The 26,675-nt window shown below is 43.4% G+C and overlaps 1 non-coding gene across 1 annotated transcript; it reads right to left on the minus strand.

Annotated features, from left to right (window-relative positions):
- Nucleotides 1-14,648: 14,648 nt before the first annotated feature.
- Nucleotides 14,649-14,780, minus strand: LOC127664274 (small nucleolar RNA SNORA17). Its single transcript, XR_007973133.1, has one exon. It is a non-coding gene; the product is annotated as a small nucleolar RNA SNORA17 (small nucleolar RNA).
- Nucleotides 14,781-26,675: the final 11,895 nt, after the last annotated feature.

Raw genomic sequence — 26,675 nt, forward strand, 5'->3', positions numbered from 1 at the left:
AGCTCAGAATTTTCAAATGCGTTGCATGGTCTTGTCTTTCATTTCTGAAATCCCTCCAATGATTTTTTTTTTTATGTCACTAGTTTTTAATTCAACCAAGACCACAATAACCGGAATCCTTAGACACGTCCTTCAAAGCTCGTTTAACTGGTGCACGGTTGATACTGCAGCTTGAGAGCTAAAGTTATTTAATGCTTTCAAAGGCTCTTTATGGAGCTGGAGGGGACAGGATAAGACATATTGACTTTCTCTCCCTGTCCCCAACAACAGTAAAAATGAAGACTTCAGGTAGGGACTGCTGCCTTGGCTGAGTTTCTACCTTTCACAAGATGAAATTCTCAATATCCTCTCATTACTGACACCCCATCCAGACATGAATTAGAACAGGAAAAATGCCCATCTGGCTAGATCACCTGGCTGAAATTACAAGCTGTGAAGTAGGTGTCCAGTTAAAGTCACAGGCTACAGGATTTGGTAGTGTCTCCAACCTTCTCACTGGCCTGGTAAGGAGGGCAAGTCGGGATAGGGAGTGTTGTGGTAAATATTAGACTATTTAGTTCCCAAATAAAGACACAAAGCCCTTAAGATTTACAGCTGGGTAGATATCAATCCTCTATGCTATTTTTGTCTACTACCCTAAGATATCACTCTGTGTTCTACCCGGGCCACTCCTATACCAGCACTCATGACCCACCTACCCCACAGTGATTTCTTTCTCTTCCTCCTCTCATGTTCCTGCCTGAGACCCCAAGCCCAGAACCTCAGTCCACTCCCTCTCCTGCCCAGCCCAATTAACTAATCAGGGGTAAGTTGGGAAGCAAGGTTTAAATGGCAAAAGCTGGTATATGTGAGGAGCTCCTCAGGGATGCTTCATTTAACAATCAAGTCTCTTTTAAATAGAAGAGAAAGACGAGATGTAGATTAATTTTTCCCGGATGACCTCAGGAATGAGGAACTCCTCACTGGGTGTAGCCATATCTTGGGGGTCAGTGGGCATAGCCATATCTTGGGGGTCAGCATAACGCATGTGACTACATAGGAGCAGCAGTCCAACCCCTACAGGTGGGCTCTGTTTTTGCTAACTTCCATTCCTGCACATGTCGCCTTTTCCTCCCCTTCCCAAACTTTCTTTTCTTTCACATGTCCATCTTCCCTCTATATAGTCTTATTTGGGGGTGGTGTACACTGATTTTAAAATTTACCTTGAGCAGAAGCAGGTGGCCTTTAAGCCCAGCACTCAGGAGGCAGAGTCAAGGAGTTCTCTGAGTCTGAGGCCAGCCTGGTCTGCAGAGGGAGTTCCAGGACAGCCAGGGCTACACAGAGAAGCCTTATCTCCAAAACAAAACAAGACAAAAGAAAGAAAAGCATTACTTTGAATACAGTCCAAAAAGTTTGGTTAATAGAGATAAATGGTAAGGTTCAATTCAACCACTTATCTCATATTCTGCATTAGGAATGAAATACTTACCTAGATCTAGTTAGTGATCTTTGTTATTGTGAGCTTATGAGAACTCATGAGGTTGACATTTAGTTATTATTTGGGCCATTTTTGTAACAGTGTTCTCTCAGTTTTTTCTCATGTTTTTATATAGTTGTCACCCCTTTCTTCACTCTGTTATGTGTGTGTTTCCCCAATGATATTTATTATTATAATTTTAAAAAACATTTTATTTATTTTTTTTATGTATATGGGTTCAATTTTGCTCTCTTCAGACACACCAGAAGATATCAAATACCACTACAGATGGTTGTGAGTCACCATGTGGTTGCTGGGATTTGAACTCAGGACCTCAAGGAGAACAATCATTGCTCTTAATGACTGAGCCTTCTCTCCAGCCCCATCCCAGTGACATTTATATTGAAGGGATTGAGGTAGCAGAATAAACTCCATTTTGTTCTTAAGACTCCATTCTAAGTTAACTTGCCATTAGAGAGGCATGGCCCCCACCTTTGAGGTCTGAGAAAAATCATGAAATGCCCCTGGTAGTAGCAAAACAGACACAGCAGCAGCTGCAGCTGCAGCTGACAGCAACAGAGTATGCTAAGACAACATGTCTATCCCAGGTCAAGATGCTCCTTTTTTTGATGTAAGCTCCCCCCTTGTGGTCTAACCAGGTGCTGTAAACCAATTAGCTTAAAGACCAACATTCCTCCACTGTCTCATGTAATGCAGAGGCTTGGAATCCCCTCTGCAGGTTTTTTCCTTTATAAACCCCCTTCACCTAGACCTGGGGGTCACTCTCCTATCCTGTTCCAACAGGAAGGTTTGTGACCCGAGCTCAAGCTTAAATAAAGACCCTCATGTGCTTGCATCGGAGTTGTGGTTCCTGGTGGTCTCTTTGGGGGCTTTTGCTATCTGGGTACAACAATATGTCTTTCCTATCTGGATTCCCTGGAAATAGAGACACGAGGCAAACTTTGGGACTTGGTTGATTGTTGACTAAGGTTAGACATCCGAGGGATCTAATTAGAAGGAGCAAAAGAGGCGGGAGCCTTGGAACAGAGCATGGTGAATATTCTCACATCCCCTGAAGTGAAGCTGGCCTACCAGTCCTTTACCAAGAGATTGGGTTGTTGTTAAAAGAAACTTTATCTAATGATCAAGTCTCTTTTAAACATGAGAAAGACTAGAGAGTATAGATTATTATATTTTTTTTCTCAGATGACCTTGTAGGAGAGACATCTGAGTCATCTTAGACCATCTGGGTTTGCTTTAGGAGTTTATTGAGAATTCTGAATGTTAATTGAGTAACACCGTCAATTAATGAGCTCTACCTCTCATATCACCCTAACCTTGCAGGTCCTCTTTGCCATGACTTCAAGTAAGCACTTATATGCCAGTGATTCTACAGTTTACTCTCTGCCGCACTGACCTTTCTGAACGCCACACCTACTTACAAAGCCACCTGCCTTTGGATGTCTTAAGAGCAACTTAAAATGAAACATCTGGGTCCCACACACCTACTCCAACAGGGCCACACCTTCTAATAGTGCTGCTCCTTGGGCCAAGCTTATATAAAGCATCTCAAACCCGCAGAGTTCTTGTGGATTATATAAAGTAATAGCTGAGAGGCATATGAGTCTACCTGCTTCAAAAACTGGAAATACATTTCACAAAGTTACCTGTGCTTTATGCCCCACCTTGGGGCAAGGTCTCTAGTGTTCCAGTCTGATCTCAGTCTTGATGTGTATGTAGTCAAGGAAGACTTTCAGCTCCTGATCCTCTAGCCTCCAGCTCCCATATGGTATGGGTCATCACACACGGCTTCTGCAGTGCTAGCCATAAAAAAGCCAGGGCTTCTCAAAAGGCAAGCACTCTGCTCACTGAGTTATGCCCTCAGTCTAGAAGTTTCTTGTGAAAGTATTAGGTAATAAACAATGAAAATCAGAAAAAAAAAAAAAAAGAAAGAAACCCTAAAGTTTGTATTTTTCTCAGCAGATGGAATTTATCCCTGGTCCCCTGTAACCTGAGCATCTCCTTCGATCTTGCCAAACTGAGGAAGTGCTTGGATTTTTTCCTTTTATTTTCTGGTGGTTAAGAGTCCTATTAATGCAGAATATGCTTGAGGTTTTAAAAAGGTACTTTTTTTCCTGGTAATTTAACAGGTTGCTTAATTTGGTTTGTTTGCTTTGGTATTGGAGACTGAACTCACCTTGTGCACATGGAACTGTATATCCCTTGACTCTTAACAGTTTTATTTTAAAGCAATGGCATTTTCTTAGATTGGATGAGAAAAAGACACTCCTTGATTATTGTCTTGCTTTAATAACAATGACTCCAGAGCTGCCTTTTAAGGTGCATTTTCTTGGTAGCTTGCCTGCCATTATAGCTAACATATATATGTGCTCAGCAACCACCAGGCCAGATCAGCTCGTGACACATTTGTAAGCAAATTATAGTAACTCTGTGTCTTGGACTGATCACAGAAATGTCTGATTTCTCCTTAGGGTCAGGCTTGCTTCTCTGTTTCCTCTACTGTTCTCAACCACTTCTCTTTCAGTGGTTCCCAGTCGGGAGCTTTGTAGATTGCACCAATACTGTGGTGCATATGGCTCATGCAGCTAGAGTGGCCCTCTCTCCAACTTTTGCCAGAATTGTCATCACTGTGTCCAGGGAAGGGGACTGCAGAGGTGTACTCACATCCATCTCCTCCCAACTCCCAGCTTGCAAGCAACTTGCTTCCTTTCTCATCCTTCCTAAAGTTTCAGATCACCATCCTACTTTCCCAGGGTTGTTGTGATAGAGTAACAACCTAGATGACTTAGAAAAACAGAAATCCCTTGACACCAGAGCAACTTCAGATCGTCACGCTCTGAAATCTGTAGGGAAAGACCATTCCTTGCACCCTTTACCCAAAGGCAGCCCCCATGTGTTTTGTAGTTGTGGCAGTGTGGCCATTTTCTTCAGGTGTCTATATTGTCTGTGCTCAAAGTGCCCCCCTCTGTATGGACAGTCATCAGTGATTAGAGCCTACTCCAGTGAACTCCTTTTTTCCCCTTGGATTCCTAAATATGTCACCTTCTCTGGAGGTGGACATGTTTATGGGGAACACAAGTCAACACATGAAGTCCCATACATTTCATTCTTGGAAGAGCTCCAAAGAACCACTTTTCATATCGGTTTTCAGAATCTTTGAGCTCTGCCAGCACATTTAAATGGATGAGTACAAGACTAATCTAACAGTTATCAGTGTCAATCACAGGTTTTTAATGGTGACTCTCATTTAAACATCAAGCAAGCTGCCTTCTTCAAAGGTTTTAAGAGATTTAAAATGAGTTTTTAATTGAAAACTCATATTATTTCACCTGTGTGAATGTAGTTGCAGTAAGTAAACTAGAGTTTACTAGAGTTAAAGAACACCTATAATTTACATGTGTCAATCTCCTTGGAATACCTTCAGTTTTCCGATAGCAGGTTGTATTATCTGGGAAGTTTCAAACATCTCTAAAACTATAAAAACAAGGACAAGCTGCCTCAGAACTATATCTTTGTCATGGGTAGAATGGTAAAAAGTCTCTGGAAATCTTTTATTTCTTCAGGGTAGATGGTTACAAGCAAGAGTGGCCAGGGTCCTCGGATTACTCAGTTACTAAGTAGGGGGTATGAAAACACAGCATTTATTGTTTGGAAATATTTGGCACCATTTTGTTTCTAAATGAATTTTGTTGAACAGTCTCTCAACATAGTATCATCAAGTTTGAAAGGCTTCACCTCATGCCAACCAACTCAATGAATAGATCTATGTATATAATGATAATTATGCTACAGAATTATACATCAAACACATTGGTCAAGAACTGTATCACTGCTGAGGTGTAAGAAATAGCATCATGAAATACACCATGTACATTTTATACATGAATAGTACATTGCAACATCACGGAAGAAAGTCTCAAAGACCAACTGTCTTAGTTAAGGTTTTACTGCTATGAACAGACACCATGACCAAGGCAAGTCTTATAAAGGACTATATTTAATTGGGGCTGGCTTACAGGTTTAGAGGTTCAGTGCAGTATCATCAAGGCAGGAACATGGCAGCATCCAGGCAAACATGGTACAGGAGGAGCTGAGAATTCTACATCTTCATCTGAAGGCTCCTAGCAGAATACTGAATCCCAAACAACTAGCTAGCACAAGACTCGTAAAGCCTACACCCACAGTGACTGACACACTTATGCCAACAAGGTCACACCTACTTCAACAGGGCCACACTCTCTAATAGTGCCACTCCCTGGCTGAGCATATACAAACCATTACATGAACACAAGTTGAGAGAGAGAGAGAGAGAGAGAGAGAGAGAGAGAGAGAGAGAGAGAGAGACAGAGACAGACAGAGAAGAGGAGAGCAGAGGAGAGAGACAGAGACAGAGAGAGAGGGAGACAGACAGACACACACACACAAAGAGAGAGAGAGAGAGAGAGAGAGAGAGAGAGAGAATATAACAATATAACAATATAACAATATAACAATATAACAATATAACAATATAACAATATAACAATGAGGTCTGGTGTTGCTAAGAATTTGCAAGGGCCCAGATCAATGGGAACTCACATTTGCTAATGTAACTGTGGATTACCTATTCCTGCTCCATAGGGCATCTTATGTTTACAACTTTTATACAAGCTAAACAAATGTCTGCACCAGTAAGAAGAGGCCTCTCCACCTCAGCAGTGTGGATTACTACAACCACTTTGGGAAATTAGCTAGTAATTTAGTATTAGCATACCTAATGGCCCAGTAATTCTCCTCATAGGTGTCTATTCCAGAAAATTTCATGCTCTCCTACCTCTGGATCCTTGTATGAGAAAGTTCATGGTCCCAACTGAGAAATACAGAGAGTCCATCAGGCATAAAATAAAGAAGGAAGCCAAGAAATACTTATGTATATAGAGCAGTGAACTGAAACTATATGTGGGAATAGAAATATTTTTAAACAGCATTAGCATAAAATTCAGGCCAGGATTACCTCTAGGAAGAGTGGGGAAGACATAGCTGTGCAGGCCCTACGGGTGAGGTGTCCTGACTTCTGGAGTAAGGGTAATCAATCTGGGCAGGGACTGTAAGAGTCCTCACTTTATCCTTTATAATATATATTTATGTGCTTTTATGTGGCTGTTATTTCACACAATACAGTAGCCAATGTAGATTTCTAATTGTTGTCTCCTTTTGTACACTTATTTTGGAGAGGAAGGCACAAGTGGGGACTTTGGAAAAGTCACGTGGGAACTCTTCTCTGGGTGGTGGGAGTTGATTGCCTCTGAGCCCACCTGTGTGGGATCACCTAGATTGAGGTTAATCTCTGAGAGTGTCTGGGAGGGATTGTCTTGATTTTATTACTGATGTGTGAAGGTCAGCCTTAATTGTGGGTGGGGCCATACCGTGGGTGGAGCCTCTGAACTGTATAAAATGAAGGGTAAGCTGAACAGTAGACTGCACTAATCCTTTGCTCCCTGCTCTTGACTGCGGGTGTAATGTGTCTGTTTCTCCTGATCCTCTGCCGTCACCTGCAATTGTGAGCCAAACAAACCCATTCTCCCATACGTTGCTTTTGCCGGAGTATTTTGCCACAGCAACAGGAAAGGAAACTGAAGCACTGACCCCAGAGCTTTTAGCTGGTCTGTATCGGGATCTCTTGGTCTCGGCTGTGAGCAGAACTGTGGGTACAGCTTCCCCCTTTCCCACCTACACGATGTATAGCCCAGAGAATGGAACTGTGGAATGGGACCATAGGAGCCACCTCAGACAGATGCAGTGACTAAATAAGATACACCCTCATAGGCGTTCCTCCTGTCAGAGCTCACCTTGGGTGCATTTGTGTGAACTGTAAAAGGCACCTTCTTCCTACCAGAGACTGGCTGGACAGACAGATAGCACTGAGAGAGACTGACATACATCACTGTGCAGAGCTGTTGATGCTGCTCTGTGATAAATACAGTCTAAAGCCTTGGTGTTGGCAAGTGGCAAATGTGACTACTGTGATATAGAACCCAACACTCAGAAGACAGGTTGTATGCTGGCAATTAGCTAGGGGGGCTTAGGTGCAAACAGAGCCTCAATTCACTCTGCTGGAGGAGCCTGACTTCTCATATTATTATTCTGCTTTTTATTACAAATTCATTGCATAAAGCAATGTGTTGGGAAATCTTCATTTCTGGATGTAATCACTGCTGGATGTAAGCATTACTTTTCTAAGGTCTGTTTCCCCATCTTCAAAACTGTATCTTTGCTTTATATACATTGCCTGGTGAAGCATGCATGCTTTAGGGTTGGCACAACAGGTTTAGTGGGGCAGGGAATCCTGATGCGTGAGCTGAGGACTCCTTTGATTTTTTCCAACTAAGAGCACAACAGGCTCCGACCTGGACTGATAAAATGAGATCATGTGTCACCTAGCAGTGGCAAACCAGGATTATGTTCTCCACTGAGGTTTAATTAGCCAAGCCCTCTCTTTCTTTGTGATGACTAATCTTGGCTATTGAGGAAGTCTCAACTGAAGAATTGCCTGCCTCGGACTGGCATGTCTGCGGAGCATTTTATTGCTAATTCACATGGGAGTGCCCAGCCCGCTGTGGGTGATGCGCTCCCCAGACTGCTGGGCCTGGGCTGTATTGTAAGGTAATTGAGTATCAGCCACAGAGCAAACCTGTAAGAAGCTTTCCTCCAGGGTCTTTGTTTCAGTTCTGCCTTAAGTTCCTGTTCTTACTTTCCCCTTCATGATCCACTGTAACCTGAAAGCCAAGTAAACCATTTCCTCTCCTAAACTGCCCTCGTTCTGGGGATACTATTATAGCAACAGAAAGCAAACAAGGACATTTTTCCTTCCATACTATAGAACCAGCCTGTGATTGACCATGTTTGGAAGTACCAGGGGTAGGGCTCCTCGCTTGGAAACGTACAATGTTGGGATAAAAGTGCTTTTCTTCTTTCCATTTCCCCCTTCTGTGCTGGGAGGGCATGCTTCTCTGTATCCATAAACTACATCCTAAACCTCACACCCACTCTTGAACAAAAAAGTGGAGAGCTTCCTGATGACTCGTTGACAGGTGAAAGACAAGAGAGACTGGTGGGAGGTTTGGACTTTGTTTAAGGAATCGTTCACACTGGAACTTCAAAACTAAGGATGAAAACCAGTGGAGAGTATTTCTCTCCAGCTCCTAAGTGAATCCCGGATGATGACATTTAATTTCTTCCTTTTACTTGGGTTAATCTTCTCATTGGCATGAATATAAGAATAAGAACTATTTATATGTCAGCAGAGAGTACTGACATATAAATGAGGATAAATGAGGATTCTGAATGAGGATATTGCCCCCTAGTGCTGAAAAGTGGCTTAGCAGGGAGCACCCCTAAATCACAACCAAGTAAGACTGCGTTTTTAATATTGGTACGGAAGACCCTGCTCTTTGCCCCGACTGACTTGTGGGTTCTAAAAAGAACTGATGGTATTACTATCATGTTATATAAAATCACGGCTACAAATAACCAATGGCCTTTTTGATTGCAGCTTGGGACTGTGACTTTCTCTGTGAGATGGAGGAGTGGCCACTTCTGAGGAGCAGGTCTTTCAGAGAAGCCCACAGAGGTTTCTTTCCTGGAGCTGTTGATCTTATTGTGTGGGTTTTGCCACTAGGAGCTAAAGCCTATTGTCTTTTGTGGATCACAACTTTGGCTTTTAAATTTAGCAAATTCACATGTCTGTCCTTAAGGCCAGGTCAAAGGCTTTTTTAAAGTCTTGTTATCAGGGAGAGAAACAGTGTTCAAGTTGCTTCTCTGAAGCGTTCGTTGGTCGGACCAGGAAGTACAGAGTAGTCAGCTGGAAAGGAAAAGTTAAAGTGTTAACCATTACCAGGAAGTAGCGGGAGCCTCGTTACCAGGAGGTTTTCGACAACTTTAAGAAAAAGTGTTTGAAAGAGCAACCATGGCCCTGGGGTGGGGGAGTGGGGTGTTGGTGGTGGTGGTTGGGTGGGGGTGGGGGTGGAGGGAGTTAGGGGTGAGGGGGGTGGGGAGGGAGGAAGAAAGAGCAAGGAAGGAACAACTTTCAAAGAAATGCCTACCAACCCAATCAGGCGTCTCTTCATTGGGATTCAAACCTCCTGGAGAGTGGCCAGCCCTGCCTACTCAGAGAAAGTGCAGAGTCCACACAGAGGAGGAAACGACCGAGAGAACTGTTCTGCCTTCGGGGCAGAGCGCCACCCACCGGGAGCTCCGGGAAACAGCAGCCTGCCCACTGCTGTCCACTGCTGGTGTAAGCGGAGAGCTGTGGGCACTGAGCAGTCAGGGGGCTTGGGAGAGGGGAACACCAGAAGAAATACACTCCTCTTCCATCTCTTCTTGAGTCTGTTCTACGCACCCTAGTGACTAAGTGTGTCATTGTTCCAGTTGTCAAAAGAAAAGCAGAGGGTGCCTGTGAGTCCCACCAAAGTAGATTTGGGCTTGAGAGTCAATACATAGCAGATATATTTTCTACTAATTCTAATTCTTAAATATCAGAAACTCGCCCATTTTGAGGCGTCTGTTTGGGTCTCGGGTGTCCTGGTAATGGAACCCCTCCTCACCTCTGCTCTGCGCATCAGCTGAGGCACAGGCACCCACAGGTACCACAGGTGTTCAGGCTGCACCATGAATTGAACATTTTTGGATTTAATGTCTGATGCCACTGGGAAATTCAGAAAGATTTTATTTTATTTTATTTTGTTTTGTGTTTTTTGAGACAGGCCGTAGCCCTGTGTTTCTGTGTAACCCAGGCTGTCCTGGAACTCACTCTGTAGACCAGGCTGGCCTCGAACTCAGAAATCTGCCTGCCTCTACCTCCCAAGTGCTGGGATTAAAGGAGATTTTTATTAAAAAACAAGCAAACACTCTAGATACCAGTTGCAAAGGCAGTTGCTGTGCTCGCTGATTCCTGATGCTCTTCACAGAGGAAGCGGGCTAGAGGCCGTCTGGCCCCTGAGGGAGTGACCGGCCTCGCCATTCAGTCAGGGTGTCCACCATTTTACCCTGTTTGCACTGTGTGTTTGAAAACACGTGGGGGAGTTACAGGCTGGGCACTGACTGTCAGTGGGGCTGTTTTGGGGATCACCTATGTTCCTGCCAGATCGATGCTTGGTCAGTGACCCTAAAAAACTCACTGGGTAAACCTTGGCTTGTCATTGTGACCTCGCGAGGAGTGGGGCGAAGGCTGTGTAGTGCCACTAACAGGATGAAAATTCTCCATAATTCTCCCCTGCTCTCTCCTGCACACACACCTGTCCCCTTTCCCCCAGGGGTCCCCGTTCTCCTTTCATGTCACATGTGCTCCACCCACTACTTCTTCAGCACATCCCACACCCTTTCTCACTCCACGACCCGTTCCAACACCCACATATATGTAATGAGAAAGCAGTAGAGGGTCATATGAGAAACACGTGGTATTTGTCTTTCTGAGTCTGGGTCACTAGATCCTACAAATCCTGTGATTTCTCTGTTCCTTATGTCTGAATAAATTTCCATTGTATTTATGCTCCACATTTTCCTTATTCATTATCTGTTGATGGACATCTAGGCTGTGCTCAGAGCTCTGTTCAAAGCTCTTTCCTTCCTTTAGGTGCTAATACTTAGGGTTTTGTAAGTATTATTATTATTGTTGTTGTTGTTGTTAAAATTATTTAAATTATTTTCCTCAGAGAAAATGTGCATGTCTATTGCTGAGTGGAATATAGAAAGGGGTACATGCTACTTGTGGTGAATCTGGAAGGCCACTTGGGTGGAAAGTATGGTGGGGCTGGCAATGCTTCTGTTTCTCATCTTCCTCCCCTTCCTCCTCCTTCTCTTCCTCCTCCTCCTCTGTAGTAGTGGAACAACTTTGTGGGAAGCTTCTTTGATGTGGATTTGTAAAATTCTGCACTAGGTCTGAAGGCTGGGCAGCGAGTGGGAGGCAATCTCCGTCTGTCTGAGACTGTCCGTTCTCAGCCAGCTTCCTCAGGCACCTTTCTCCCAGGCCAGGAACAACACCGCCTACTCTAGAACGCAGGCTGAGTTCTCCCCAGCTGTTCACACATCCATGGGGGTGGGAGCAGAGGAGCCACTGCTTTGATGCCACCATGTGTCCCCTCCAGGGTCCCCATGTTACTCTCAATTTGTCTTCTTGGGGCTCCAAAACATATCCTTCCTGGGGGAATAACTCTAAATAACTTGGAAAGAAATTCTTGCTTCTATTTGTTTTAGAAACCAAAGGCCTTAGCAACTGCTTTCATAGTGTCCCATAAGTTCAAGAATGTTCCAGAGACCAAGGAGGGGGGGAAGACCCCAGGGTGTCTATGGGAGTAACTCCAGCTGAGACTCCTAACAGTAGGAGATACGGATCCTGAAGTGGTGTTTCCTGTAGCCAGGAAGGAGTCCCAGTGGAGGGATAAAGACAGCAACCCACTCACAAAACCTTCAACCCAGCATGTGTCCTGCATATAAAGATGTGCAGGGACAAAGATAGAGCAGGGAGGGAAGGAATGGCCGACCAATGACTGGCCCAATAGTGGGAGACCTATTGGGCAAGAACCAATCCCGGAGACTACTAATGATACTCTGTTATGCTTCTAGACATAACAGAGTTAAGCCTAGCATAACTGTACTGTGAGAAGAGGCTCTACCCAGCAGCCAGTGGAAAGAGAGACAGAGACCCACAGTCAGACATCAGATGGAGTTTGCAGAATCTTACGGAAGAGTTGGGAGGAAGGACTGAGGGATCCAAAGAGGACAGTTGACTCCAATAGAGTCAACTAACCTGAACACGGGGGTGGGGGATGGGGGGTAGGGGGTGGGGGATGGGAGTGGGGGGTGGGGGGTGGGGGGTGGGGCAGGGGGGGCTCTCAGAGACTGAACCACCAACTAAGGAGTGCGCATACACTGGACCTGGGCCCGCTGCACATGTATGGAAGATGTGCAGCCTGGTATTCGAGTTCCCCAACAACAGAAGCAGGGACTGTTCCTGAATCTGTTGCCTGCCTGCCAGAGGCTTCCATTCTGCTAACTGGGATGCCCTGTCTAGGTTCAGTGAGAGAGGATGTGTCTAGATCCTCAGTGACTCGATGTGGCTGGGTGAGGGAGGAGAGTGGGGGAATAGAGTGTGAGGTAATCCTAGGCGGGGCTCCTCCTTTGCAAAGGAGAAGGGGGGAGGAATAGAGGGAAAAGCTGCAGGAGGGGGTACTGGTAGGAGTGGGGGCAGATATTGGGATGTAAATAAATTTAACAATATTAAAAAGAGGTCTAGAGGTAGGACAAAAAGAAACCAAAGGCCTTTGAGGTCTGAGCACGCTAAAGGCCGAGTTTCAGCGGAGGCCTGTCTATACAACGCTTCCTTTGTTCTTGGTGAAATGTACATAATTTGTGGTTTTTTAGTTTATCAAAAGTTATTTCAGATTTCATTCTGTTATTTCTAAGCAACCCACTCAAAAGAAAACCAGAGGAGTGGGGTGCCGGCACTCACCAAAGAACGGAAGCCCACTGCTGTCTGGAATTGTAAAAGTTTAACCTCATTGAAATAGGATCACTATTGGACGATTCTCCTGTTTTCTCTAAAGTTTGCTGGGTCTTGGTTAACTCTTAGGAAGGCCCAGGTGATGGGCTGAAAGTTTTGTAGTTCATACTTGCCAGCTCACCGACATTTCCCTTCCCTCTTTCCATTCAGAGAGAAACCATGCCTACAGGAGCTGGGGTGGGGTGGGGTGGGGTGGGGTGGGGTGGGGTGGGGTCGGGGATGGGTGGGTGGGGGAGGGCAGGTTCTCCTAGATTTCTCTACAATCTCCAGCCACTGATAAATGCTGACTTTTCTTTTTCTTCATCAGTCTTTTTTTTTAATTTTTAAAATTTATTTTCTATATTCTTTGTTTACATTTCAAATGATTTTTCCCTTTCCCAGTTCCCCCCTCCCCATAAGTCCCATAAGCCCTCTTCCCTCCACCCGGTCCCCAATCAAACCCCTCCCACTTCTCTGTCCTGGTAATCCCCTACAATGCTGCATCAAGCCTTTCTAGGACCAGGACCCTCTCCTTCCTTCTTCTTGGGAATGATTTGATATGTGAATTATGTCTTGAGTATTCAGAGCTTCTGGGCTAATATCCACTTATCAGTGACTGCATTCCAAGTGTGTTCTTTTGTGATTGGGTTACCTCACTTAGGATGATATTTTCCAGTTCCAACCATTTGCTTAAGAATTTAATGAATTCATTGTTTTTAATTGCTGAGTAGTACTCCATTGTGTAAATAAACCACATTTTCTGTATCCATTCCTCCATTGAGGGACATCTGGATTCTTTCCTGCTTCTGGCTATTATAAATAAGGCTGCTATGAACATGGTGGAGCATATGTTCTTACTGCATGCTGGGGAATCCTCTGGGTATATGCCCAGGAGTGGTATAGGAGGGTCCTCCGGAAGTGTCATGCCCAGTTTTCTGAGGAACTGCCAGACTGATTTCCAGAGTGGTTGTACCAAAATGCTGACTTTTCATAGCAAGTAGAACATTTAAATTTTCCTCTTCAGTCAGCACAGTTTCAAATATCTGCTGAGCGAGCGCTGACAACCCCTTTCGTGGCAGCTCTGAATAAAGATTATTTGGCATCTGCCTCCTACCCCGATTCACTAAGTTCTTTAACCCTTGCCACATATATTGCAAATATTTTTTCCCCGCTTATTGCTTAACTTTGGATTTTCTGTTAGGGTATATTTTACTCTTCAGGTGTGCTAAGTGTCTATGAGGTGAGTTCAGTAAGTTTTTTTTGACTTACAATTTTGCTTCTGCCATACGCTAAATTGTTTTCCCCAAGTGAAAAGGAGCACTTCCTGGGGTGGAGTCCTTGTATATCCCAGCGGGGTGACTTTTGATGTCGAGCATCCTGACACACATAAGTCGAGCCTTCCCTCCAGCTTTGTGAGGTCTGCACACACAGGTTTGGCTTCTCCAGCCTAAGTGCTGTGTATTCTCTGTGGAATCACCTGGGTTTTCCCAGCCGTCTCTTTGGGAGCCTGGCAGTACCCAGGGTGGTGGTCTTGAGCTCTCTACTGCCTGGGCCAAGGTTCCAGGAGGAGGAGTTCTAGTATCTTCTGGATCATTCTTGCCCTGGGAGCCTGTCTGGGCCTGCTGGTGGTGGTCTCAGGCTAGCTTTTTTTCAGGAAATCTTAGGCTGCTAATCATTCAGATAGATGTTCCCAGGTCAGGACACTTAGTATAGACATAGCCTCTCTCTGCTCTGCCACCTACTGACCCATATGTGATACAGCAGCTACATCTGCGATTTAGCTACAGACTTTGCTAATAAAACTTCAGCATACAGCCTGTCTTTCCCTGTCTTCCTATCTCCAGGCATCTTCTGTTCTCTATACTTACCCTATAATCAGGTACATCAGCAATGACTGTGAGAATGGCTACTAGCCCAAGCTCTCAGTTCTGTGTAAGCCTGGCTGCTGGTGTTCTGGGGACAAGTGAAGGGTTTGCTATTGAGCCTCCTTCTTTACTTTTGTGTCCCTGGAACAATTAGTAGTGGTTTGCTGGAGCTAATCAAATAGTGGTGATTAAGACGAGTCCAATACCATTGAAGTGAAATCTTCTTGGAAGTGTTTTCTGAGGGTCAGGACACAGAAGCTGTATTCCAGAGATGGCCAAGGTTGTTCCTCACACTGGCAGCTGAACTTGATAGTTTAATAGTCACCCAGGTGATACTGGTTTTGAAGGCATGAACAGGTCATGCAGAGCAGCTGGGGCTTAGTCCTGTGAGAGGCCAGGAGAGGCCGTTGGTGAAGGTGCAGCCTCAGTAGCAGTTGAAGGCTCTGGATTGAAGGGATTATGTAGAGAAATTGAGGCTTGGCTCCACGAAGAGGCTATTGGTGAACATGTAGTCCAGTTGCAGCACAGATGCCAGTGTTTTGGAGATGCCAGTATCATCTGGAGCAGCGGCGGTGGAGTGGAGCCAGCCAGAGCTTAGAAGACAAGCTGTGTGTTACAGAGGGTGAGGCTGGAGAGGTGGCCCAAGGCCCTTGGAGGAGCCCAGAAGCCCGTCCGTCAGAAAACTGGACACTGAGTTGTTTGGTTGAAGTTTGATTATGCTTTTTTTTAAGGTTGTGACTGTGCCCTAGTTCTTCCCTTTTGAAGAAAGTATTTAGCTTATTTTTGATTTTTATAGGAGCCCACAACTGAAAGACTTTGAACTTTTAAAAAAGGATTTTGCAATTTTAAAGAGCCCGGCTATTATAAAATAGTTTAGTTTATAAGACTGTGGGATTTTAGAGGTTGTTCATGTTTTTAATGTGAGATTTTGGGAATAAGTAGGAAAGGAATGTTTGTGTGCCAAAATGACAAGGGATCAATTGTGTTTGATAGTTTTGTGTCAACTTGATGGAAGCTCAAGTTGTCTGAGAGGGAGGAACCTCGGTTAAGAAAAATGCCTCCCTAAGATCAGGCCGCAGACAAGCCTGTGGGGGCATTTTCTTAGTGACTGATGGGGAAAGGCCCAGCCCATTGTGGGTGCTGCCATCCCTGGGCTTGTGGTCCTGGGTTCTGTAAAGAAGCAGGCTGAGTAAGACCCAGAGAAGCAAGTCAGTGAGCAGCACTCCTCCCTGGGCTCTGCATCCGCTCCCGGCAGGTGCCAGCCTTACTTGAGTTCCTGTGCTGACTTTCTTTGGTGATGAACTGTGTGTGCGATCATAAGCCAAACAAACCCTTTCCTCCCCAGCTTGCTTTTGCGGTCATGATATTTCACTGAAGCAACTGAAACGTTTACTGAGACAGAAGGTGAGGCGACATTGGAAGCATATCTGCACACCTGTCAATTAGGGCATCATCAGTTTTTCTTTTTTAAAAGAGTTACATGTGTTTAGTTTGTTCTTATAGTCAACATTTTGTAGATGAGAAAACAGAATTTGGTAATAGCTTATGTTTCACCCGAGGTCCACAATAAGCAAGGGAAAGGATTTCCCTTTACTTTACTCTTTAGTCTCTCCCAGACGCCATCACTATTTTTCCTTGGAGTTCGTCTTAGTCACTGTTCTATTGCTGTGAAGAGACTACAACCAAGGTAACACTTCTAAGAGAAAGTATTTAACTGGGGCCTTGCTTACAGTTTCAAGGGGGCTAGTCCATCACCATCATGGTGGGGAGCATGAGGCAAACATGGCACTAGAGTAGCGGCTGAGATGCACATCCTGATCCACACAGAGAGAAAGAGCCTGGCATGGGCCCGGTGATCTACTTCCTCCCAATACTTCTCAAATAGTGCCACTCCTTGAGGACTAAGCAATAAAACATATGAACCTATGGGGGGGGGCAGTCTTACTCAAACCATCAAGGAGTTTATCATATTAGGTATTAATACGCCCTAAGACAGTTGTGGTCCCACCCACATAATTGTGGGCAGCAGCTTCCTGGTCACACACTGTTGAAGTTGTAACCATCTGCATTTCTAATATTGACTGATGTGTTTCACTGATAGACAACTTGGCGTGTGCCCAAAGTCATCTGACTCCTACCCAGAGTGAGCTGAGGGAAGGAACAGGCCAGAGGTCACAGAAAAAGCCCCATCCTCCAAACTGGGAGACCAGTCCTGCAGGGGAGTTCTGAGCAAGTCATTTACCTTCCTGGGTCTTATCTGTAAAGTGACACACATGCAGGGGAGACTAGGATGCGCAGGTGGACATGCAGAAGGACAAAGTCAGCATTGCTTTGCTGATGACTCCCACTAAGCCAGATGGGCATCGTAGGAGGGTCCCTGCATCCTCCATTATTAAACCTGGGTTGAGGATGGAAAACACTCAACTATAGTGAGACTAATAACGGGGCAGGCATAGGAAATCAAGCGAATGAAGGTGGACAGGTTGCACAGCTCACTCTTAATATTCAGAGCTGTCCTGTGTAACCTTTCTTTTTCCCCTTTTTATTTATTTATTTTGATGGGATATTTTCTTTATTTACATTTCAAATGTTTTCCCCTTTACAGGTCTCCCCTTCAGAAACCCCCCTATCCAATCCTCTCTCCACCTGCCTCTATGAGGGCGCTTCCCTACCCACCCCCTCACATCTTCCCACCCGGGCATTCTCCTACTCTGGGGCATCCAACACCCTCAGGCCCAAGGGCCTCTCCTCTGACTGATGTCCAACAAGGTCATCCTCTGCCACACATGCAGCCAGCTCTATGGGTCTCTCCACGTGTGTTCTTCGGCTGCTGGTCCAGTCCCGGGGAGCTCCAGGGGGTCTGGCCTGTTGATTCTGTTGCTCCCTCCACCGGGCTGCAAACCCCCTCAGCTCTTTCTGTCCCTTCTCCAACTCCTCCATCGGGGACTTCTCCCCCCCCTCCACGCCCCCCCCCCCCCCCCCCCGCCCCGCCCCAAGCTCAGTCCAATGGTTGGCTGTGAGCTTGCATCTCTGTATTTGTCAGGCTCTGGCAGAGCCTCTCAGGAGACAGCCACATCAGACTTCCATCAGTAAGCACTTCCCAACGTCCACCATAATGTCCAGGTTTGGTGGCTGTATATGGGATGGATCCCCAGGTAGGGCAGTCTCTGGATGGCCTTTCCTTCAGTCTCTGTTCTACACTTTGTCTCCATATTTCCTCCTGTGAGTATTTTCTTCCCCCTTCTAAAAAGCACTGAAGCATTCACAGTTTGGTCTTCCTTCTTCTTAGGCTTTATGTGGTCTGTGAATTGAATCTTGGAAAATCTGAACTTTTGGGCTAATATCCACTTATCAGTGAGACCATATCATGTGTGTTCCTTTGTGAATGAGTCACCACACTCGGGATGATATTCTCAAGATCCATTCATTTGCCTGCAAATTTCATGAAGTCATTGTTTTTAATAGCTGAGTAGTACTCCATTGTATAAATGTACCACATTTTCTGTATCCGTTCCTCTGTTGAGGGGCATTTGGGTTGTTTCCAGCTGCTGGCTATTATAAATAAGGCTGCTATGAATGTAGTGGAGCATGTGTCCTTGTTACATATTGGAGCATCTTCTGGGTATATGCCCAGGAGTGGTATAGCAGGGTCCTCCGGAAGTGTCATGCCCAGTTTTCTGAGGAACCGCCAGACTGATTTCCAGAGTGGTGTACCAGCTTGCAACCCCACCAGCAGTGGAGGAGTGTTCCTCTTTCTCCACATCCTCCCAGCATATGCTGTTACCTGAATTTTTTTAAATTAGATTTTTGCTTTATTTACATTTCAAATGGTATCCCCTTTCTGAGTTACCCCTCTAAAACCCCCTATTCCATCCTCCTCTCCCTCTTAGGCACCTCCCTCCCCCTGCCCAATATCCTGACTTACATTCCCCTATTCTGGGAATCCAGCCTTCACAAGACCAATGGCCTCTCCTCTCATTGGTGTCTGAAATGTCACCTGAGTTTTTGATCTTAGCCATTCTGACTGTTGTGAGATGGAATCTCAGGGTTATTTTGATTTGCATTTCCCTGTTAACTAAGGCTGTTGAACATTTCTTTAGGTGCTTCTCAGCCCTTTGAGTTTCCACAGTTGAGAATTCTCTGTTTAGCTCTGTTCTCCATTTTTTAAAAATAGGGTTATTTGCTTCTCTGGAGTATAACTTCTTTGGTTCTTTGTATATATCAGATATTAGCCCTCTATCAGGTGTAGGATTGGTAAAGATCTTTTTCCAATCTGTTGGTTTCCATTTTGTCCTGTTGACAGTGTTCTTTGCCTTGCAGAAGTTTTGCAATGTTATGAGGTCCCATTTGTCAATTCTTTTATTTTGTTCTCTCTTTTTATTAGATATTTGCTTTATTTACATTTCAAATGTTATCCCCTTTCCTCGTTACCCCTCCAACCCCCCTAACCCATTCCCCCTCCCCCTGCTTACCAATCCCCACTCCCACTTTCTTGACCTGGCATTCCCCTATTCTGGGGCATTGAGCCTTCACAGGACCAATGGCCACTCCTCTCATCGATGTCTGAAAAGGCCATCCTCTGCTACATATATAGCTGGTGCCAATGGGTTCCTCCATGTGTACTCTTTGGTTGGTGGTTTAGTCCCCGGGAGCTCTGGGGATACTGGTTGGTACATATTATTGTTTCTCCTGTGGGCCTGCAAACCTCTTCTGCTCCTTGGGTCCTTTCTCTAGCTCCTCCATTGGGGACCCTGTGCTTAGTCCATTGGTTGACTGTGAGCCATGGGTATTTTGATCCACTTTCCAATAAGGTTCAAAGTATCCACACTTTGGTCTTCCTTCTTGAGCTTCATGTGGTCTGTGAATTGTATCTTGGGTATCCTGAGCTTTTGGGCTAATATCCACTTATTAGTGAGTGCATACCATGTGTGTTCTTTTGTGTTTGGGTTACCTCACTCAGGATGATATTTTCTTTTCTTTTTTTTTTTTTTTTTTTTTTTTGATGTTTTCTTTTTTTTTTATTCGATATAATTTATTTACATTTCAAATGATTTCCCCTTTTCTAGCCCCCCCCCACTCCCCGAAAGTCCCGTAAGCCCCCTTCTCTTCCCCTGTCCTCCCTCCCACCCCTTCCCAGTTCCCCGTTCTGGTTTTGCCAAATACTGTTTCACTGAGTCTTTCCAGAACCAGGGACCACTCCTGCTTTCTTCTTGTATCTCATTTGATGTGTGGATTATGTTTTGGGTATTCCAGTTTTCTAGGTTAATAACCACTTATTAGTGAGTGCATACCATGATTCACCTTTTGAGTCTGGGTTACCTCACTTAGTATGATGTTCTCTAGCTCCATCCATTTGCCTAAGAATTTCATGAATTCATTGTTTCTAATGGCTGAATAGTACTCCATTGTGTAGATATACCACATTTTTTGTATCCACTCTTCTGTTGAGGGATACCTGGGTTCTTTCCAGCATCTGGCAATTATAAATAGGGCTGCTATGAACATAGTAGAGCATGTATCCTTATTACATGGTGGGGAATCCTCTGGGTATATGCCCAGGAGTGGTATAGCAGGATCTTCTGGAAGTGAGGTGCCCAGTTTTCGGAGGAACCGCCAGACTGCTTTCCAGAGTGGTTGTACCAATTTGCAACCCCACCAGCAGTGGAGGAGTGTTCCTCTTTCTCCGCACCCTCTCCAACACCTGCTGTCTCCTGAATTTTTAATCTTAGCCATTCTGACTGGTGTAAGATGAAATCTTAGGGTTGTTTTGATTTGCATTTCCCTAATGACTAATGAAGTTGAGCATTTTTTAAGATGCTTCTCCGCCATACGAAGTTCTTCAGGTGAGAATTCTTTGTTTAACTCTGTACCCCATTTTTTAATAGGGTTGTTCGGTTTTCTGGAGTCTAACTTCTTGAGTTCTTTATATATATTGGATATTAGCCCTCTATCTGATGTAGGATTGGTGAAGATCTTTTCCCAATTTGTTGGTTGCCGATCTGTCCTCTTGATGGTGTCCTTTGCCTTACAGAAACTCTGTAACCTTATGAGGTCCCATTTGTCAATTCTTGCTCTTAGAGCATACGCTATTGGTGTTCTGTTCAGAAACTTTCTCCCTGTACCGATGTCCTCAAGGGTCTTCCCCAGTTTCTTTTCTATTAGCTTCAGAGTGTCTGGCTTTATGTGGAGGTCCTTGATCCATTTGGATTTGAGCTTAGTACAAGGAGACAAGGATGGATCAATTCGCATTCTTCTGCATGCTGACCTCCAGTTGAACCAGCACCATTTGTTGAAAAGGCTATCTTTTTTCCATTGGATGTTTTCAGCCTCTTTGTCGAGGATCAAGTGGCCATAGGTGTGTGGGTTCATTTCTGGATCTTCAACCCTGTTCCATTGATCCTCCTGCCTGTCACTGTACCAATACCATGCAGTTTTTAACACTATTGCTCTGTAGTATTGCTTGAGGTCAGGGATACTGATTCCCCCAGATTTTCTTTTGTTGCTGAGAATAGTTTTAGCTATCCTGGGTTTTTTGTTGTTCCAGATGAATTTGATAATTGCTCTTTCTAACTCTGTGAAGAATTGAGTTGGGATTTTGATGGGTATTGCATTGAATCTGTATAGTGCTTTAGGCAAAATGGCCATTTTAACTATATTGATTCTACCGATCCATGAGCATGGGAGGTTTTCCCATTTTTTGAGGTCTTCTTCCATTTCCTTCTTCAGAGTCTTGAAGTTCTTGTCATACAGATCTTTCGCATGTTTGGTAAGAGTCACCCCAAGATACTTTATACTGTTTGTGGCTATTGTGAAGGGGGTCATTCAGGATGATATTTTCTAGTTCCATCCATTTGTCTAAGAATTTCATTGTTTTTAATAGCTGAGTAGTACTCCATTGTGTAAATGTACCAAATTTTCTGCATCCATTCCTCTGTTGAGGGACATTTGGGTTGTTTCCAGCTGCTGGCTATTATAAATAAGGCTGCTATGAATGTAGTGGAGCATGTGTCCTTATTACATGTTGGAGCATCTTCTGGGTATATGCCCAGGAGTGGTATAGCTGGGTCCTCAGGTAGTACTGTGTCCAATTTTCTGAGGAACCAAACAGATTTCCAGAGTGCTTTTAAGAGCATGAAATCCCACCAGCAATGGAGGAGTGGCCCTCTTTCTCCATATCCTCTCCAGCATCTGTCGTCCCCTGAGTTTTTGATCTTAGTTATTTTGACTGGTTTGAGGTGAAATCTCAGGGTTGTTTTGCATTTCCCTGATAATTAAGGGTGTTGAACATTTCTTAGGTGTTTCTCAGCCATCCAGTATTCCTCAGTTGAGAATTATTTGTTTAGTTCTGTTCTCCATTTTTAATAGGTTTATTTGCTTCTCTGGAGTCTAACTTCTTTAGTTCTTTGTATATATCAGATATTAGCCCTCTGTCAGATGTAGGATTGATAAAGATCTTTTCCCAATCTGTTGGTTGCTCTTTTGTCCTATTGACAGTGTCCTTTGCCTTATAGAAGCTTTACAATTTCATGAGGTCCCATTTGTCAATTCTTGATCTTAGAGCATAAACCATTGGTGTTCTGTTCAGGAACATTTCCCCTGTGCCCATGTGTTTGAGACGTTTCCTCACTTTCTCTTCTATTAGTTTCAGAATATTTGGTTTTATGTGGAGGTTCTTGATCCACTTGGACTTGAACTTTGTACAAGGAGATAAGAATGGATCAATTTGCATTCTTCTACATGTTGAATGACAGTTGAACCAGCACCATTTGGAGAAAATGCTGTCTTTTTTCCACTGGATGGTTTTAGCTCCTTTGTCAAAGATCAGGTGATCGTAGGTGTGTGGGTTCATTTCTGGTCTTCAATTCTATTGATCTACCTGCCTGACATTGTATGAATACCATGCCGTTTTTTTCACTATTTCTCTATAGTACAGCTTGAGGTCCGGGATCCTGATTCCTCAAGAAGTTCTTTTATTGTTGAGAGTAGTTTTTGCTATCTTGGGTTTTTTGTTCTTATAAAATTGCTCTTTCTAACTCTATGAAGAATTGAGTTGGAATTTTGATGGAGATTTCATGGAATCTGTAGACTGCTTTCAGCAAGATGGCCATTTTTACTGTATTAATCCTGCCAATCCATGAGCATGGGAGATCTCTCCATCTTCTGAGGTCTTCTTTCATTTCTTTATTCAGAGACGTGAAGTCTTGTTATACAGATCTTTCACTTGCTTGTTTAGAGTCGCACCAAAATACTTTATATTGTTTGTGACTATTGTGAAGGGTATGGTTTCCCTCATTTCTTTTTCAGCCTGTTTATTCTTTGAGTAGAGGAAGCCTACTGATTTGTTTGAGTTAATTTTATATCCAGCCACTTTGCTGAAGTTGTGGATTTGTGATGGAGATCTTTTCCCAATATGTTGGTTGCTGTTTTGTCCTATTGACAGTATCTTAAGACAGATCTGAAGTTTAGGGGTTATGTTTATCAGCTGTAAGAAGTCTCTGATGGAGTTTTTGGAGTCACTTAAGTATATTATCATATCATCTACAAATAGTGATATTTTGACTTCTTCTTTCCAATGTGTATACCTTTGACCTCCTTTTGTTGTCTAACTGCTCTAAGTAGAACTTCAAGTACTATATTGAATAGATAGGAAGAGAGGGGGTAGCCTTGTCTAGTCCCTGATTTTAGTTGAATTGCTTCAAGTTTCTCTGTATTTAGTTTGATATTGGCTCTCCTGTTTTGCTGTATATTGCTTTTACTATGTTTAGGTATGGGCCTTGAATTCCTGATATTTCCAAGACTTTTACCATGAAGGTATGTTGAATTTTGACAAATGCTTTTTCAGCATCTAATAAAATGATAATATGGTCTTTTTTGAGTTTATTTATGTAGTGTATTGTGTTTATGAATTTTTGTATATTGAACCATCCCTGCAGCTCTGTGATGAAGTCTACTTGATCATGGTGAATGATCATTTTGATGTGTTCCTGGATTCAGTTTGTGAGAATTTTATTGAGTATTTTTGCATCGATATTCATAAGGGAAATTGGTCTGAAGTTGTCTTTCTTTGTTGGATCTGTGAGGTTTTGGTATCAGCGTAACTGTGGCTTCATAGTATGAGTTGGGTAGAGCTCCTTCTGTTTCTGTTTTGTGCAATAGTTTGAAGAGTACTGGTATTAGGTCTTCTTAGAAGGTCTGATAGAATTCTGCATAAAACCCATCTGGTTCTGGAATGTTTTTAGTTGGGAGACTTCTAATGATGGGTTCTATTTCTTTAGGGGTTACGCTACTGTTTAGATGATTTTTCTGATCTTGATTTTTTTCCTTTACTCAAATTTATATTTAATTAAAGAAGCAATGTTGTGTCAAGAGCATTATTAATACACAGTGAAACCAAAGGCTCTGAGGGGGTCCATGACAGGGCATTTGTCCCCATGAGAGCAACTCCGCCTAGTGGCTCTCAAATTTCTAACACCCATTAATGAAGAGAAGTCCAGTGGTTGCTGATTCTTTTGTGTGTGTGTGTGTGTATATATATATATATATATGTATATATATTTAATTTTAATTTTCTATATTCTTTGTTTACATTCCAAATGCTTTCCCCTTTCCCAGTTCCCTCCTGCCCATATGTCCCATAAGTCCTCTTCTCTCCATCCATTCTCCAATCATTCCCCCTCCCTTTTCTCTGTCCTGGTACTCCCCTACAATGCTGGATCAAGCCTTTCCAGGATCAGGACCCTCATCTTCCTTTTTCATGGGAATAATTTGATATGCTAATTGTGTTTTCAGTATTCAGAGCTTCTGGGCTAATTAATATCCACTTATCAGTGATTGCTTTCCATGTGTATTCTTTTGTGATTGGGTTACCGCGCTTAGGATGATATTTTCCAGTTCCAACCATTTGCCTAAAAATTTCATGAATTCATTGTTTTTAATTGCTGAGTAGTATTCCACTGTGTAAATATACCACATTTTCTGTATCCATTCCTCCACTGAGGGACATCTGGGTTCTTTCTAGCTTCTGGCTATTATAAATAAGGCTACTATAAACATAGTGGAGCATGCATCTTTATTGCATGCTGGGGAATCCTCTGGATATATGCCCAGGAGAGGTATAGCAGGGTCCTCTGGAAGTGTCATGTCCAGTTTTCTTAGGAACCGCCAGACTTATTTCCATAGTGGTTGTACCATCTTACAATCCCAACAGCAGTGGAGGAGTGTTCCTCTTTCTCCACATCCTTGCCAACACCTGCTGTCTCCTGAGTTTAACCTTAGCCATTCTGACTGGTGTGAGGTGAAATCTCAGGGTTGTTTTGATTTGCATTTCCCTAATGACTAATGATGTTGAGCATTTCTTAAGGGGCTTCTTGGTCATCCAAATTTCTTCAGGTGAAAATTCTTTGTTTAGATCTGTACCCCATTTTTTAATAGGGATATTTGTTTCCCTGGGGTCTAACTTCTTGAGTTCTTTGTATATTTTGGATATTAGCCCTCTATCAGATAAAGGGTTCGTGAAGATCTTTTCCCAATTTGTTGGTTGCCATTTTGTCCTTTTGACAGTGCCCTTTACCTTACAGAAACTTTGTAATTTTATGAGATCCCATTTGTCAACTCTTGATCTTAGAGCATAAGGTATTGATGTTCTGTTCAGGAACTTTTCCCCTGTGCCCATGTCCTTAAGGGTTTTCCCCAGTTTCTTTTCTATTAGTTTCAGTGTGTCTGGTTTTACATGGAGGTCCTTGATCCACTTGGAGTTGAGCTTAGTACAAGGAAATAAGAATGGATCAATTCGCATTCTTCTGCATGCTGACCTCCAGTTGAGCCAGTACCATTTGTTGAAAAGGCTATCTTTTTTCCCAGTGGATGTTTTCAGCTCCTTTGTCGAAGATCAAGTGACCATAGGTGTGTGGATTCATTTCTGGGTCTTCAATTCTATTCTATTGGTCTCAAAGAACCAGCTCCTGGTTTTGTTGATTCTTTGTATGGTTCTCTTTGTTTCTACTTGATTGATTTCAGCCCTGAGTTTGATGATTTCCTGCCTTCTATTCCTTCTGGGTGAATTAGCTTCTTTTTGTTCCAGGGCTTTCAGGTGTGTCGTTAAGCTGCTAGTGTATGCTCTCTCTATTTACTTTTTGGAGGCACTCAAGGCTATGAGTTTTCCTCTTAGCACTGCTTTCATTGTGTCCCATAGATTTGGGTATATTGTGTCTTCATTTTCATTAAATTCTAAAAAGTCTTTGATTTCTTTATTTCTTCCTTGACCAAGGTATCATTGAGTAGAGTATTGTTCAGTTTCCATGTGTATGTGGGCTTTCCGTTGTTTTTGTTGCTATTGAAGACCACTTTTACTCCATAGTGATCTGGTAGGAGGCATGGGATTATTTCAATTTTTTGAGGTCTGTCTTGTGACCAATTATACAGTCAATTTTGGAGAAGGTACCATGAGGTGCTGAGAAAAAGGTATATTCTTTTGCTTTAGGGTGACATGTTCTATATATATCTGTTAAATCTAATTGGGCCAAAGCTTCAATTAGTTTCACCATGTCCCTGTTTAGTTTCTGTTTTCCTGATCGGTCCATTGAGGAATGTGCAGTGAAGTCATCCACAATTATTGTGTTAGGTGCAATGTGTGCTTTGAGCTTTAGTAAAGTTTCTTTTATGAGTGAGGGTGCCTTTGCATTTGGAGCATAGATGTTCAGGATTGAGAGTTCTTCTTGGTGTGTTTTTCCTTTGACCAGCAAGAAGTGTCCCCCTGTGTCTCTTTTGATGACTTTAGGTTGAAAGTCAAGTTTATCTGATATTAGAATGGCTACTCTGG

Source organism: Apodemus sylvaticus, chromosome 13 (genome assembly GCF_947179515.1).
Source record: "Apodemus sylvaticus chromosome 13, mApoSyl1.1, whole genome shotgun sequence".
In the NCBI taxonomy this organism is placed as follows: domain Eukaryota; kingdom Metazoa; phylum Chordata; class Mammalia; order Rodentia; family Muridae; genus Apodemus; species Apodemus sylvaticus.